This window comes from Oryzias latipes, chromosome 18, assembly GCF_053564925.1.
Source record: "Oryzias latipes strain Hd-rR chromosome 18, Olatipes_Hd-rR_3.1".
Classification (NCBI taxonomy): domain Eukaryota; kingdom Metazoa; phylum Chordata; class Actinopteri; order Beloniformes; family Adrianichthyidae; genus Oryzias; species Oryzias latipes.
This window is the reverse complement of record NC_136254.1, coordinates 2,599,731-2,617,857: the sequence shown is the minus strand read 5'-3', so window position 1 is coordinate 2,617,857 and position 18,127 is coordinate 2,599,731. Positions and strand designations below refer to the sequence as shown.

General features: G+C 37.3%; 1 protein-coding gene and 1 long non-coding RNA gene across 2 annotated transcripts in view; both read left to right on the top strand.

The window, feature by feature from the left end:
- Nucleotides 1-18,127, top strand: part of LOC101174464 (ependymin-2) — a 185,479-nt gene that overhangs the window by 31,008 nt on the left and 136,344 nt on the right. The window lies entirely within an intron of this gene.
- Nucleotides 1,873-9,568, top strand: LOC144987284 (uncharacterized). The gene is made up of 3 exons (XR_013651161.1): nt 1,873-2,105; nt 3,132-3,257; nt 6,256-9,568. It is a non-coding gene; the product is annotated as an uncharacterized LOC144987284 (long non-coding RNA).

Genomic DNA, 18,127 nt, shown 5'->3' with positions numbered 1-18,127 from the left:
GTGTTTGCTGCCTTCCATATTTTTTTCAGACTTAAAAGTGTAACAGATGATTTATAAAAAATCCTTTTCATCCAAAAACCTGTGTTAAATCTGTCTAGACTCCAAACAAACATTTTTTTTATGGTAACTTATGTTTCAACAATCGACACCAATTTTCACAGACCTAAAGCTGAACATGTCCCATAGCTCCCTGAATATTTTCATAGATATAAAATGAACTGGTCATTCTAACATCTGGCATTCTAACATCTAACATCTTACATGTCAAAGCCTCTCTCAGCCTGGCTCTGCTGAAGGAGTCGTGTTACAACCCCGCCCCCTCCTGCTGGGACCCCTGCTATGTAAATTAGCAAGCAGTGAACAGAGAGATGAGTAGTAAGAATGGCCATTACTCAGGCATGCATAATCCAAAGACAGCCAGTTAAACACTGAAAGACATATTTTTTCGGTATGTCTTTCATACATCTTTGGTATTAAAAACTCTCCAAGATGAATGTGCCTGACTCCACCTGCAGGTGGATCACAGACTTCCTGACGGACAGACAGCAGTATGTGAGGCTGGGGAAGCTCGTCTCAGATACTCGGACCACAAGCACCCGATCCCCCCAGGGCTGTGTCCTTTCACCCCTGTTACTCTCCCTGTACACAAACAGCTGCACAGCTGGTCACCTGTCTGTCAAACTCCTGAAGTTTCCTGGCAGAAAAGATCCCCTCAAGAAACACTGCAGGCTGTTCCATAAATAAAATATAGTTTTGCCATTGCCTTGCAGCTCGAAGTTCAAGTGATTTAGTTTTTCAGTAATTTCAGTCAAAAATGCAAGTTCAGATTCACCAAATTCAAATTCACCATATTCAGCAGACATCTCCTCCAATAGCACCTTGAAAATCCTGTGCTGTTTTGCTTTGCCGCTGAGGTGTTGATTTTCACAATAGGAGTCATCATGTGTCCAGAGCCAATCACTTGTGCACATAAGGCCTGCTGGTGAATGAAGCAGCAGTAATGCAGACATTTTGGAAAGTCTGGGTCAGCTTTACAGTGAGTGATGAAACCTGTTTGTCTATTGATCATAGCAGGAGCCCCGTCTGCAGTCACTGCTACCAGCTTTACTAATGGTACTTTTTCTGCACAAAAACTCCTTCACCGTGTTATACATTTCAACTCCTCTTTTAATTGTCTGTAAGGGCAGTTGTGTTTTGAAAAATTTTTTAGACTTCTTTATATTTATAGATATGAAGATTTCTCAACTTAAATAAAGCAGCCGATTGAACTTCTAAGAAAAGTCCACCAGAGAGAGTCAAAGGGATTACAATTCGGCCTCTAGGTAGCAGGTGACCGTTAAGTATTTATGCTGTAAAAGATTTTGTTGTTCTTTGACAAAGTTCACATGCAGCAGGCTTCCCCCACCAGCAAAGCATCATGGGAAGTATGACGTCACAACCCCTGAATAGCAAACGTTTCTTGTGAGATGTATCTAACAGAATCACCCACAAAACATTTTTTTGAACACAGACATAACACAAAGAAGACAACACACCACCACTTTGGGATTGGAATGTAATTTTATTAGATTTTAACCCTTGGGATCAAACTAAAAACGGAGCTGTCTGATTGGTCCATGGGAGAACTCATGCCAATGGGGCACAAACCCAACAGCTACAATGTTCCCTAACGGACTAATGATCAATAAAATAATTACTATAAAATGTTCTACACATACATACGGAACTAAACGAAGTAGAACTTCTATTATTTCATGAAAGCAATAACATGTAATCAATCTACTTCATCAAATACGAACGATAAAATGCATGATGGGAAAAACCACAAGTCAAGCAGCTGGTCAAGCCATTGAAGGCAGGGCATTTTCGTCTGAGTACTCCCTCTGCTCGACCCCTGCTGGACGACTGGAGAATCACACCCCACAGAGAATTTCGCTGAAGCTTGCCGAATTTGAGCAAATCAGTTCTTTTCAGAACTTTCTCATTTCCTCTGCACTTCGATCTTCGACGCTCCTGACCAGCAAGGAAGACTACAGGACCCCCAGTGAGAAGAACTCGACCTTGCCAGACGCACTGCGCCGAGGACGCCTTCAATTTGACTCGAGGTTTGTCACGACCATTATGAATTTTCCCGCGACTTGTAAATGAACCATTACTTTAATCGACCATCGACACTTTTTTACATCGCCACAACGACTACTCACCTTCTGATTATCAATTTTATTGAATAAAAAACCGTAAAAGTTGCTTAAAATTGATTAGACGAACGCAAATAATTTGACCTTTTACTTCGTTGAACCGGAAGTGATGGCGGGCATTTTGTTTCGAACGTAATTTTAAAAAGACTTTTCAAAGCAAACCAACCGACGAATTTTCTTTTTAAACGGACACAAATGTACAAAATGACATGTAGAATCGATACTGGTCGACAAACAACAAGTTTCTATCAGTTTCAGAGATCGTTTTTTTTTGTAGTCTATCCACCATCTTTGTAGTTCTCAATTAAATATTCGAATGTAGTTTTTACGGTTTTTAAACCACATTAACCAGTGAAACTCCTTTCTAATTGATCAAATACATAGCAGTTCACATATAATACATTTTGAACGCGTGCCGACCCGTGAGTATTTCCACTGAAGATCAGTTCCAACCTATTTTGTACTTTTTAGGTTTTAAGTTAAATTTTCAGTGTTTAATAATTTCATAGGACACATGTTAAATTTATTTGTGTATAAATGTTTTCATATAATCTATAAGTGTGGCAGCCAGTATGAATATATTTGCAGGAACACACACAGATTTTAAAATGGCTGCTTGGCCTCCTGTTCGCTTTAGGATTGATAACGTTATTATTAGTTTATAAATGTTTTTATGGTCTTGGGCCTTCATATTTGTCTGATATGATTTTAATGTATGATCCCCTGTGGACCCTGAGGTCCTCTGATACAGGCCTTTTGGTTATCCCAAAAGTTAAAACACACGGCAAGGCCTCATTCAGTTTTAATGGACCTCCTCTATGGATTAGCCTCCCAGAGAGCATCTACCATTTCATGTCTATTAAAGTTTGTTTATGTATTTATTTTTGTTTGAATTAAATGTTTTTCCTTTTACATTTTTATTTGTAACTCCAGAGTTTTCCTCTGAGGGATCTTCCACACCAGTGACTAAACCTTTGTCTGGACAACAGAGAGAGGAGCTGTTTGCTGTTTTTTCCAGAGAACGTTGTGTTTTGTAAGCCATTAAAGAGTTTGGTAAAGGTAAGTTAAATTTGCAGTGTTTAATAATCTATTATAGCAGTGATCCCCAACCTTGTTTCAATAAACTTGATTGCACATTTTTTAAGTTAACGGACAGGTCTTTGAGATGTTGGTGGAGGATTACTGTAGCAACGCCACGCAGAAGGAGGAACAGATGTGTGACATCACACATCCCAGCTTTAATTTAGACACCCATGGATAGAACATTGCATGGCTCTCATCATCCTCCCCCCTTCTGCCACTCATGGTGCAAAAAAGAAAAATGTAGCTATTTTTTTCTGGAAGTAGAAGGCTCCTCTTCTGTCTCCTGGCTGGGCCTTTTCACCTATGCAAAAAAAACTTTCCAAAGACGTTTGTTTTTTACTCATTTTGCTAGCTCCTGGGTTTTATTTTAGCGATAACTTATCACGTGACTGAGAGGAGCACCTTGGTCTGTGTTACTATGGAAGCGATTCTGTAGCATTAATAAAAAGCAAAGTCAAAACCAGAAATGCCTTTTAATTTTCAAGATGAAGCTGCATTTTTTGACTCAAAAATAAAATGAAAAAGCCATCCACCAAAATGCTTTTTCATTTCCTTCTTCAACACTGATTATTCTGTCACTTAATTAAAATTAAAATGAAAATGGTATTTGACATTTCATTTTCAAGACGTTCCATGGTAAATGTGTAGCATAATTCATTTAGAAATGTCTAATTTGACATTTAAAATGGATTAATAGAAATGCTTTTTATTTTCAAAGTGAAGCTGCATTTTTTGACTCAAAATTAAAAAGAAAAAGCAATACTTCAAAATGCTTTATCATTTTATACTGCAACACAGCTTTTTTGTCACTTAATTAAAATGATAAAGAAAATGGTATTTGACATTTCATTTAAAAAAAGGTGCATGGTAAATGTGTAGCATAATTCATTTAGAAATGTCTAATTTGACAATAAAAATGGTTTAACAGAAATGCTTTTTAATTTTCAAAATGTAGCTGCATCAAATAGCTCAAAATTCAAATATAATAGCAATATTTCAAAATGCTTTTTCATTTTATACTTCAAACCGCTTATTCTGTGTCATAATTAAAACGAAAATGCAAAGAGGGGATTGCATTTGCATTTTAACATCCACCCTGCAAAACTTGGAGCAATATTCATTTCTTAAAAGCATTAGCAGAGGGGAGGCGGGGCGATGACGTCACTGCTTTCTCCGTGTGTCCGCCTGCTGAAAGACACACGCACCAGGAGCAGACTGTTAGTGGCAGAGAAGAGGGTTTTGTGATGGTTGTGAACTTCTGATGAGTTTGCACAGCTTCTCAGGACTAACTAGCAGCATGTCCGTCTTCTGCGGTCCTCCTCCTGACGCACGCAGACAAGCTTTTTATCTTCGGACCGCCAGCTGCCTTTTCATAGCGGAGCGCGAAGCTCCGATCGCTGAAGGCGGAAATGCTGCTACGATGATCCGAGAAACCATCATATGAATTTGTGTTTCCAGTGGTGTCCAGAACAAAATAAAAACTGATGTAATTCTCACATATTTACAAATTTATTTGCAGCTAAATTTGCTGTTTGACAGCTGGAGCTCCATCAACAGACAGATTTCTCCATGCTAAACGGTTGCTGGTTGGACCAAAAACACTCACTCAGCGTGAAGCTGCAGGAGACTATCTTCATAATGTGCTTTTATTACTGTTATGATTATTATTAAAGGCCTGCTCTGCTTGATCATATGTTTGTAAATCCGTGCGGTCAGACGACGCTGAAGAAGTTGGGTTGGGATTCACAGCTTCTGATTCAAGAGGGAGCTAAAGGAACATTCTGCTGCATTTCTCGCATTAAGATCCAGGAATCCAGGTTTGAGCAGGCCAGGTCCAGCGGTTTGTGAACAGGACCCAGTTTTAGGTGATCTTAATGCGAACACAGACACACCAGGTCTCTCAGCGACAGCGGCCGTACACACGGAGAAAGCAGTGACGTCATCGCCCCACCCCCCCTCTGCTAATGTGTTTAAGAAATGAATATTGCTCCAAGTTTTGCAGGGTGGATGTTAAAATGCAATCCCCTCTTTGCATTTTCGTTTTAATTATGACACAGAATAGGCGGATTGAAGTATAAAATGAAAAAGCATTTTGAAATATTGCTTTTATATTTGAATTTTGAGCTACATTTTCAAAATTAAAAAGCATTTCTGTTAATCCATTTTAATTGTCAAATTAGACATTTCTAAATGAATTTTGCTAGACATTTACCGTGGACCTTTTTTAAAATGAAATGTCAAACACCATTTTCTTTATCATTTTGATTAAGTGACAGAATAAGCTGTGTTGAGGAAGGAAATAAAGCATTTTGAAGTATTGCTTTTTCTTTTTAATTTTGAGTCAAAAAATGCAGCTTCATTTTGAAAATCAGAAAAGCATTTCTATTAATCCATTTTAAAGGTCAAATTAAACATTTCTAAATGAATTATGCTACACATTTACCAGAGAACGACTTGAAAATGAAATGTCAAATACCATTTTCATTTTAATTAAGTGACAGAATAAGCTTTGAGGAAGGAAAAGAAAGCATTTTGGGGGATTGTTTTTTCATTTTATTTTTGAGTCAACAAAATGCAGCTTCTTTTTGAAAATGAAAAAGCATTTCTGGTTTTAACTTTGCTTTTTATTAATGCTACTGAATCGCTTCCATACATTACTGGTGACATAGACGGGTGTGACAGTCACACAGAGAATCGGGCATCTTTTCAAAATAAAACATCTTTCAGATTCAGATATAAATAAACCGGAAGTAAAGTAAGTTATTTATTATTTGCGGCCCGGGGGTTGGGGACCACTGTATTATAGGACACATGTTACATTTATTTGTGTATAACTATTTTCCAATAGTCTGAATATTTAATTTTATGTTTTTGATTATTTGTCTGTGTGGTATAAATGTATTGCTTTATGTATACATAATAGAAATGAGAATTTTATTTTAATGGTGGTTTCATTTTTTTATTTTTTTTTTAGATGCCACGAAAGAAGGGATTTAATATGCGTCGCACCAAAGTGTGTAAGGTTCAGGAAGAAGGTAAAACTTCTGGTTGTGTTTGTCTGGAGCAAATACAGAGGCCTTTGATTTCTGGAATGAAAGTAAGATTGACAAATTCAAGTGATAGTACAACATCGCTTACATGTTGTGTTGTGGCTGCAATCAACCATGTTGTTGCTCCAGTGTGTACATGGAGGGACGCTGATGTTGATAATATTTGAAATGAAGGTGTGCAGTTGGTTTGTTCATTTAATGGAAGTGATGGATGTGTGAACAATTCCGAAAAGTTATTCAAGGTTTCTGAAAAGCTCAGTGTGTTTGGAAGAATTTGGGATGTTGCTATCAATGAGCCTGTGTATTCTGGTGATTCAAAGAGTGAAGATTTTTCACTGTTGTATGAAATGATGCAGGAGCGACTGATGGAGGAAGATCTGTGTTTGTTGGATTTGCAGGGTTTCGTTTGTGCTGTCATTCATCACAAAGAGTATTTTGTTGTGGTTGATTGTGGTGCACGAGATTCATCTGGAATGTTTTCTAATATTGGAACATCTGTGGCTGTCTTCAACAGTTGCTTTAATGACTTGATGTTGCACATTTGGAACTTGAAAAAGTCTTTGAATGCAGAATGGTTTGGCATTAGTTCAATGTTTGTGAAAGAAGCTTCTTGGGACGGGTGTAATAATACATTTGGTTTGGGAGCAGAGGATGCACGTGTGAATCAGTCAGTTTTGGGCAAAAGACAGACTGGTTTTATAAAAGAACATGTTCAGGAGTTAAATGACAAAATTGTGGTTGGCGATAAATGTAAAGTGTTAATGGAATGCAAAAATACATTGAAAATTGGAAAAAAGGGCAGTAATTTAAAAAAAAAATCATCTTCAGTGATTTTAAATGAAAACAATTGTAACAGATTTGACACAGAACGTTGTGTAAGGGGATCTTTTCATCAAGGAGATCGGCAGCTTCAAAACAGAGGTGTGCAGTGCATGGCAATAGCCCTGGTGAGTATGGCTAAACACACGCATCGTAGTGTTTTTGAGTGGGAGGCAACAGACTTGGACCATGTTGTGTTTCTTGGTGATCAGCTTTACTCCTCGGTGTGTGAAAACAAAATCATCCCTGGAAATTTGAAGTTTTTGTCAGTACCTGATTTGCCCATGGATTCTGAAATTGATGGTAAATTATTTAAGTTTGAGTATGGTGAATACGTTTCTGGGATTGTTAATGTGAGTAATGGTAAATTTGTTGACAGTGGTGAAGTGATAACTCTTAAAAAGGGACTGGAGCACATGCTTGTCAAGTATAAAACATGTTTTTTGACCATAGGCAGTAGTACTTGTGCTGTTATTTCAGAAAACGGCCATTATGCTGTGGTGGATTCACATGCACGCAGTGGTACTGGAATGGCAGATGTAAATGGAAGAAGTATTATCATGTACCTTCCTAGTCTTAATGATTTATACAATTATATTTGTTGCCTGAGTATTTCACTTGCAGGGAAAGAAATGGCTTTTGAAATTGCATCCGTTGCTGTTACTGACAATGATCATAGTGAGAAAAATAAACAAAGTGTGCTTGAGAAGGATTGTAAAACTGGATTAAATACTGGGTCACAGTTTGGTTTCGGGTGCAGTTTAGATGTTCAAACTGGTCCCTTACCGTTGCATGAAAGTAACAGAAAGCGTAAGCTTTCTACTGTGCAACGTGAATCAAAGAAGACAAAATGGTATGATGCTAATGAAGCTAGTTTGGATGTTGAGTTTCTTGATGTTTCATCAAAGAAACTTGAGTTTTACCCTGTTGATTTTGATGTTACACAAGCATTGTGTAAACAACTGAATGTGCATTGTGAAAACACTGCTTGTTCTAACCCTCTAGAGGTTGATATGTTGGGAATTCCATGTCAAACTGATCATATAGTAGCCGATGGCAATTGTTTTTTTAGGGCTGTGTCCAAAGTTATTAGTGGTACAGAGAAAAATCACATAAAGTTAAGACGTGCAGTTGTCACACATTTACAAAAGAATGTTGGAAATTATAGTTCTCTTTTGAGATCTGAAAATATGTCTGTGGATGAATATCTCAATGTTTCTAGAATGAGATTTTCTGGTAGTTGGGCTACAGAGGTTGAAATTCAAGCTACAGCTGACTACTTGGGTGTGAGTGTGTATACATTTCACAATGAACGTTGGTTGAAATATGCCTGTCAACGTAAGGCCATATCTAAACAAGGCATATATTTGCAAAATATAAATGAGTGTCATTATGAAGTTGTAACTTGCGTTGAAATGTTTCAGCAGCAGCGTTGTTTTGGGTTGTGTAAATCTATGGAAAAAAATAATTTGGGTCATAATATGAGGCAACGCAAAAGAGACTCAGAAATGCTGTCAGAAGGAGATTGCAAGAGTGTTAAACATGGCAGGTCTGAAGTTGGTGATTGTAATGAAGTTTTGTTTAGTGCATTGGTTAACAATGATCACCAAAACAGTGAAATTTATCAAAGTAACAATTTAGTTGAAAATGCTTTCAGTTTTTATCCATTGTCGTTTGAGAGTGCAGTTTTGTTGTCAAAACATATTGATTTAGATTTTGTGAAGCAGTATGAAGACATTCCAACTAATAATGTAACGCTTGGTTCTATTTGTAAGACAGAGGTCATATTAAATGATGGCAATAGTTTTTTTCGTGCTATTTCTCGAGTCATTAGTGGATCTGAAAATTGTCATAGAAGAGTTCGACTGGCTGTTGTTAAGTTTATGCTAAAGAACAGTGACATTCATATGAAGTTGCTGGAGAAAGGATATGCCACAGTGTCTGAGTACATTCAAAAGTCACGTATGAAATATGTTGGCAGTTTTGTATGTGAGATTGACATTCAAGCTACTTCAAATGTTTTGGGAGTAGAAATTTTTGTACACAATGGTAGCATATGGAGAAAGTATAACCCTGTAAATAAAATACTTGGAAATCAAGCAATTTATTTGCGAGAATGTGGTGAGAAATATTACGAGGTTGTTGTTTGTGTTCATTGTAGTGGTAAAATTGGGTGTGCCAATTGGTGTAAAAGCAATAGTATTTGTTCTGAGAAACCACTGTTAAGATGTCGTTCTTTTCAACCACATAATGTTAGTTGTGATTCAGTTGGTGAATCTTCCTTTTCAAAGTATCTAAAAAAAAGGAGATCTTTTTACCACAAAATGCAATATCAAACAAGTGAACTGCATAAACAGAAGAAAAAAGATATGAGTAAAAGGAAATATGCATCTGATTCTTTGCGTAGATCCAGAGCATTAGAATTGAGTAAAAATAAATATAGGGAAAATGCTATGCATAAAATGTGGGTTAAAGAACGTAGTTCTGCAAAATACAGAACTGATGATTTACACAGACATCGTGTTAAAAATGGGAGTAAAAGCAAGTATAAATTTGATTTGTTACACAAACATAATGTTAAGGAAATGAGTAAAAGAAAATATCAGATTAATGTTACTCATAGAGAAAATGTTAAAGCACTGAGTTCTAGAAAATATCAGAGTAATGTTACTCATAGAGAAAATGTTAAAGCACTGAGTTCTAGAAAATATCAGAGTAATGTTACTCATAGAGAAAATGTTAAAGCACTGAGTTCTAGAAAATATCAGAGTAATGTTACTCATAGAGAAAATGTTAAAGCACTGAGTTCTAGAAAATATCAGAGTAATGTTACTCATAGAGAAAATGTTAAAGCACTGAGTTCTAGAAAATATCAGAGTAATGTTACTCATAGAGAAAATGTTAAAGCACTGAGTTCTAGAAAATATCGTCAAGATCCTCACTTTAGGAAAAGTGTGTTGGATGGGATGAAATTGAAGCGACAATTGAATAAAAAACAGTTGGAAGAGTTTGATGTTGTTATGAAACAATTTTTGGATAAAGTTAAAGATGGACCTGGGTTTGTTTGTTGTGTATGTCATAGGTTGTTATTTGAACATCAAGTATTACATTGTAAAAAAGAGTTGTACAGTAATGCAGGACTTGGACTTATCGCTGATCAATGTATCACTTCTGGTTATTTGCATATCTGCAATGCAAACTGCTCAAAAAATTGTGAATGGATGAAAACATCAAGAAGCAAATTGTGGATTTGTTACACGTGTCATGCTAAAATCAAGAAAGGTAAAGTACCAGCTGAAAGTGTTAAAAATAACTTAGAACTTGAACCTATACCAGCGGAATTGGCATGTTTAAATCAATTAGAACAACATCTAATAGCGTTACATATTCCATTTATGAAACTGTTAGCATTGCCCAAAGGTGGACAGAATGGCGTGCATGGACCTATTACTTGTGTTCCTGCAAATACTGAACAAACAACTTATTTGTTACCACGCATGTCTATTGAGGGTTCTCTTGTGCCTGTGAAATTAAAACGGAAGCTTACTTATAAAGGACATTATGAATATCAGTATGTTGATACGGAACGTGTTAAGCAGGCTTTACAGTTTTTACAAACCCATAATTATTATTATAACAACGTGAAATTTAATAATGATTGGATTAATGGTTTTTGTAAAGAAACATCTGATGTGGTAGAAAAAGATGTTGAATGCACTGCAAATGTTGACGATTCAAATGTTTTAGGAGATGAACTTCTGCATGATAGACAGCAGCATTGCATGTTCCAGGACACTTGTCTAATGCCAGTAGACATTGGTCAAGAGGCTTTGGATCAATATTTTGATCACATTTTGAATGTAGCTCCCGCTGAAGGCAATAGTCCGGTGAAGTTGTTGTCCGATATTACAAATGAGGCTAAGTGTTTTCCTGTGTTGTTTCCTAAGGGTGGACCAACATATCATGATGGAAGACAACATCCTTTAACTCTATCACGATATTTTAACAACAGGATTCTTAATGCTGATTGTCGTTTTGCACAAAATGTGGAATATATTTTTTTTGCCCAATATATGACAGAATTAGAAAAGGTCGTTTCAAATGTTTCGATTGCAGTAAGAAAAGGTAAGTATAATTTTAAAAATAAACGAGTAGTTACTGGAGAGTTGTTGAAAAGTGATGATTCTATTAAAAGGATGTTGGAATTTGATGATGGGTACCGATTTTTAAAACCAATTAGAGGTACGCCAGCTTTTTGGCAGGCGGCCCAGAAAGACCTCATGGCTTGTGTGAGGCAGCTTGGAATCCCCACATGGTTCTGTTCATTTTCTTCAGCTGATATGCGTTGGAAGAATTTACTTTCCTGCATTCTGAAGCACGAAGGTAGAACTGAAACTGTGGAGCAGTTGGAATGGGCAGACAGATGTGAGCTTTTGCGTCGTAATCCTGTCACTGCTGCTCGGATGTTTGATTTTCGTTGGCATTGTTTTCTGAAAGAGGTTCTTATGTCGCCTGCATGTCCTATAGGAAAAATTAAGGATTATTTTTATAGGGTGGAGTTTCAGCAACGAGGCTCACCACATCTTCATTGCCTGTTTTGGATAGAGGATGCACCTGTAATTGACAGAAATACAGATGCTGAAGTGATTGCATTTATTGATCGTTATGTGACTTGTGAGTTACCATCAAATATTGACTTACTGGAAATTGTAACATCTGTGCAAAAACACTCTGAAACACATGCGAAAACATGTAAAAAAAAAGGAACTGTGTGTCGTTTTAATTTTCCTAGACCACCTTCTGCGCGTACATTCATATCACGTAGCACAAGTGCTGAAGAGACACAGTCTTGTCAATGTGTGTTATCACAGAAAGAGTCTTGCAACTGTAAAGAAAATGCACAGACACCGCAATTGAAGAAAAAAGAGGCTTCTGCATTGATTGCACACATTAAAGCTGCTCTCTCAACTGATGGGCCAACTTATGACAATGTTGAGGATTTGTTTGAATCTGTTGGGTTAAACCAAAGCACATTTGAAACTGCATATAACTGTTGTGCTCGGAAAACCCATGTTGTGCTGAAACGTCAACTTAAAGAAGTTTGGATTAATCAATATAGCAAGCCACTGTTAAAATGCTGGAATGCTAATATGGATATACAGTTTGTTGTCGACGCATACGCATGTGTTGTGTACATCATTTCTTACATCTCTAAATCAGAGAAGGAAATGGGTTTATTATTGCAGTGTGCACAAAAGGAAGCATGCAGGGATGGAAATGCTTCTGCCAAAGAGAGTCTAAAAACATTAGGCAGTACATATTTGCACAACAGAGATGTATCTGCTCAAGAAAGTGTTTATAGACTGACAAATGCACATTTGAAAGAGTGCTCTCGGAAAGTTGTGTTTCTTCCTGTTGGTGAAAATACTGTTAAAATGAGTTTACCGTTAAAAGTACTTAAAGAAAAAGCATCAAAGCATTCTGTTAGCACAGATGATATGTGGATGACAAACATTGTGGATAGATATAAGAACAGACCTAAGAGTGATGATTTTCCTTCAATGTGTTTAGCAGTATTTGCTTCCGAATTTCGTGTGTTGTCAAAAAATGAAAGTGCTGCTAAGCGAATAAAGTTGAACAACAACACTGGATATGTTGTAAAAAGAACCCGCACACAACCTGCTGTTGTACGTTACGTTAAGTTCTCTGAAACAAAACAGCCTGAATTGTTTTATCAAAGCAATCTGCAGTTGTTTTTGCCATACTACAGCGATAGCCAGCTGAAACCTCAAGGTTTTGAAACGTATCAAGACTTTTTTCATAAGGGCACGATAAGACTTGGTAATTCAGGTCTGCAGTTGGTAAAGTCCGTGGTAACATTAAACAGAAGTAAATTTGAAATTGATGGTGATAAATTGGTTAATGCTCAGCAAGGGATAGATAATGCTGGTGTAGTTGAAGATGCCTGGTGTGAATTATGCCCTGAGCAAGAATTGGAAAGACTTGAGTGTCAAGAGTTGTTGCAGAACCAAAAAAGTGTCGATGATGAACAGGAATTTGATATTCCTGATTTAAGAGTTTCTGCTCAACATAGCCATTTCTTTCAACTGAATAACACAAAAATGCCTCGTAGTGATGGCTTGGCTTTAATTCGCTCTTTAAATGAAATTCAGATGGATATTTTTTACCAAGTGAGAAAATGGTGTGTGGAAAAGGTTTTGGGAAAAAAGCCAGAACCATTCCACCTGTTCATAACAGGAGGTGCAGGGACTGGTAAAACTCACCTAATTAAAGCAATAAAATATGAATCAAATAGACTATTGTCTCCTCTTTGTCGTCATGTAGATGACATCTGTGTTTTGTTGACGGCTCCCACAGGAATTGCTGCGTTTAATGTACAAGCAAGTACTATACACAACACTTTTTGTATTGGTAAAGATGTCCGCTTACCTTACACACCACTGGGTGAGGAAAAATTAAATTCTTTACGTGCCATTTACAGCAGTTTACAGATTTTGATAATTGATGAAATATCCATGGTAGATCATAATTTATTAGCATATATTCATGGGCGTCTGAGGCAAATAAAGCAAACTGGTAACTCTGCATTGTTTGGAAATGTTTGTATTATTGCAGTTGGGGATTTCTTTCAATTACCTCCAGTGAGAGGAAAACCATTGTATGTAGAAAATGTGGGTATGGATCTTTGGTGTGGTGTGTTTGAAATTGTTTGCCTAGAAACCATTGTACGCCAAAAAGATCAGGAATTTGCCAAATTACTCGGCAGAGTTAGGACACGATGCAAAGGTACTGAAATGTTAAAAAGTGATATCCAACAATTGAAGTCACGTGAAACGGGAGAAGGCAGCTCTGCTTTACATATTTTCCCAACTAATGGTCAAGTAAATCAACATAATTTAACCCATCTACACTCATCCTGTCCAGAGTATGTAACTATTAAAGCTCAAGATTATGTAAATTGTAAGGAAACAGGTAGACAAGTGTTACTAAGTGGTAATCATTCAAATGCTAACAATACTTGTCTAGCAGAAAGACTTCTTTTGGGGAAGAATGCACGTGTCATGCTCTGTAAAAATGTTGATGTGGCAGATGGTCTTGTCAATGGTGCATGTGGAATTGTGACTGATATTGTCTATAGAAACTCTGACTTTCCACAAATTGTTTTTGTGAATTTTGATAATAAAGACATTGGAAGACAACGGAAGAAACAGTATGAAAATCATCCAGGGCTTGTCTCAGGTTCTGTAGCCATTGTTCCAGAAGAGGAACGAGTCACAGGAAGAGGTGGTCTGAGACGTCAGTTTCCTCTAAAACTTGCTTGGGCTTGTACTGTTCATAAAGTTCAGGGTCTTACCATTGATAATGTTGTTGTGTCTTTGAAAAAAACTTTTGCTCCTGGGCAGGCTTATGTTGCATTAAGCCGCGTAACAAGTTTGTCTGGTTTAATTATTCAAGATTTTAAGGAACAGGCCATTTACTGTAACAAAACAGTTTCTGAATATGTGGCAAACATGCCTCAATATCTGATAAATAAAGAAAATCTCACTTCTAGTTCATGTGAATTCAGCATTTTCCTCATGAATGTGCAAAATTTACAGTGGCATGTAAAGGACTTAGCTTTGTGCACAAAACAGTTACATGTTAACTGCATAGCTGTAACTGAAACATGGCTTCCAAATGCACCTTTAACTGATGCATTGAACATCAGTGGGTATAATTTTTATAGTATGCCACGCTCACTGTCTTATAGTGGAGTAGATCCTAGACTGAATGTGATTAAAGGCTTAAAACATGGTGGTGTTGGAATGTACACCGTTGAAAATATCCTGTTTGAACATGTAGAGATACAAAATGTAGATATTGAATGTTTAGTGCACAGATTTATTACATCAAACATAGTCGTGGCAGTTCTGTATCGTCCACCATCATATGCCATTTCATTATTTAGAGAGAACCTTAAGAAATTAGTTGATCTTTTGGAGCCCCTGGGTGATACCATTGCTATAATGGGTGATTTTAATGAAAACTTAGTAAACTCTAAGACAATAACTGATTTCATGGCACATAAAGGTTTCATTCAACTGGTTTCTGAAAACACAACGTTAAAAAATACGATAATCGATCATGTGTACTTAAAAACAACAAACTATAAAGTCGAATGTACAGTTGTACAAACATACTTTAGTGATCATGATGGGGTTCTTTGTCGTTTTACACATGTAAGTGACTGTTGATGATTGTGGCAAAGGAGAAAGGGAGAGATGGCGACATCTTTATCTCTTTTAAGTCACAAATGTCTGACTTAATATAAAACGTCAAATGTTGAACTCAATACATGCTGGTGTCAGTTGTTGTGGTGAAGGAGAAAGGGAGAGATGGCGACATCTTTATCTCTTTTAAGTCACAAACGTCTGACTTAATATAAAACGTCAAATGTTTAACCAAATACATGCTGGTGTCAGTTGTTGTGGCGAAGGAGACGGGGAGAGATGGTGACATCTTTATCTCTGTTAAGTCACAACGTCTGACTTAAATTAAAACGTCAAATGTTTAACCAAATACATGCTGGTGTCAGTTGTTGTGGCGAAGGAGACGGGGAGAGATGGCGACATCTTTATCTCTTTTAAGTCACAAACGTCTGACTTAATATAAAACGTCAAATGTTGAACTCAATACATGCTGGTGTCAGTTGTTGTGGCGAAGGAGAAGGGGAGAGATGGCGACATCTTTATCTCTTTTAAGTCACAAACGTCTGACTTGATATAAAACGTCAAATGTTTAACCAAATACATGCTGGTGTCAGTTGTTGTGGCGAAGGAGACGGGGAGAGATGGTGACATCTTTATCTCTGTTGAGTCACAACGTCTGACTTAAATTAAAACGTCAAATGTTTAACTAAATACATGCTGGTGTCAGTTGTTGTGGCGAAGGAGACGGGGAGAGATGGTGACATCTTTATCTCTGTTAAGTCACAATCCTCTGACTTTATGGAAATATGGTTTCTTTTCCTGCATCATGAATACATATAAGGCATTACAAATTTACATTTTTTTCTGTAGTTAGCAATTGAGTAAAGAATCAAAATCCTTTTTTTGCATATTTCTAAATTTCAAACCATCTGATTTACAAACATATTCCAAGTACTCAAAAAGTACTTCAGAAAGTAATTGAAATTTATGTATCTATTGCATTCCTATGGCCTAGTTATTCATGATGCAGGTTTTGCTTTCCTTGCCATGTGACTTCAAAAAAGCAAAAGACATTGGTAATGGTACTCCCAGTTACTGGGATGGGGTTCGATTCCCTACAATGTCCGTGTTCTGAGGTCACATAAACATTTTTTTAATGTCAGTGAATATATGTCTTCATGAATTAACTTTTTTAATCAGAGAAATTTCTATAAATCTCGCCATAGGAGAATCCCCACCGCACCCACCCAGACTAGAACATCAACGGGGTCCACTTCACAGCCGTGAGGCTGCAAAGTTAAACTCCAGCTTCCCCAGAAAGGGCAACAACCACAGACCAAGCCGACAAGCCCTGGCAGAAAAAATCCGCACAAGAAACACTGCAGTCTGTTCCAAAAAAATATATAGTTTTGCCATTGCCTTGCAGATCACAGTAAAAGTGATTTAGTTTTCCAGTAATGTCAGTCAAAACTGCAAGTTCAAATTTACCATATTCTTATTCATACTCACCATATTCAGCAGACATCTCTAATAGCACCTTGAAAATCCTGTGCTGTTTTGCTTTGCAGCTGAGGTTTTTTATGATTTTCACAATAGGAGTCATTATGTGTCCAGAGCCAATCACTTCTGCACATAAGGCCTGCTGGTGAATGAAGCAGCAGTAATGCAGACATTTTGGAAAGTCTGGGTCAGCTTTACAGTGAGTGATGAAACCTGTTTGTCTATTGATCATAGCAGGAGCCCCGTCTGCAGGTATGGCTACCAACTTTTCTAATGGTACCTTTTTCTGCACAAAAACTCCTTCACCGTGTTATACATTAAAACTCCTCTTGTAGTTGTCTGTTAGGGCAGTTGTGTCAATCATGTTAAATGTAGCTTGCAGCTCCAGAAACCAGAAGGAAGACTGAAGCCAAACGGTTCGAGCAGGGCGTTGTTCTTGGGGCGGTCGCCCATGCCAGGCGGTCGCACGTGCTCGGGCCCGCTAAATGCTACTTGTAGCTTTAATTATTATTATTATTATTATTCTTCCGACTTTTCCGTCGCCTTTTTGAGGCCTTTAACATACCCCAAAACTCACCAAATTTTGTATACACATCAGGAGTCGCGAAAAATTTCATATTTTATAGGAGAACGGCATAGGTAAACAAAAATGGCTCGATAGCGCCACCTGCAAAATTTGTTTTCGCGAGCACCTCCATATGCTTTATAGTACAAACCTGATTTTAACAGGGCATGTTCATCGGATAGAAACCTACAAAAAAGTCTCTTGGGACCAAGCTGTCAGTCGCACAGGAAGTCTGATATTTTGATGACAATATGTCATTTTTGCTGTATTTTGGTCATTTGCAGGCCTCGCTCTAGAACGAACTCCTCCTAGAGATTTGAGAGTAATGACTCCAAACTTTGGTTTTGTAAACTAGACACATGTCCGATGTTAAATTGCAAAGCTTTTAAGTTTTTATGGATGTTTGTGACCATGGCGGCGCGTCAAAATTGGAGGTCGTTTCGAAAACACGCCATGAAAAGAAAAATGGCCATTACTCAGCCATGCATAATCCAATCTGATCCAAAATTGATGTGCATGATTGTAGTCTGACTCTGAACACATCTGCAGTGAAAAAATCTGGAAAAAGTGTAGCGCCACCTGCTGGCAAGAGGAAATGACATGTTTTACTTGGAGCATCACTACTCCGAGTAGGATGAGCCGACACACCTGAAAATGACGTCCACCTGTTGAAAAGCCATTGAAGTTTACTCTGACAAAAAA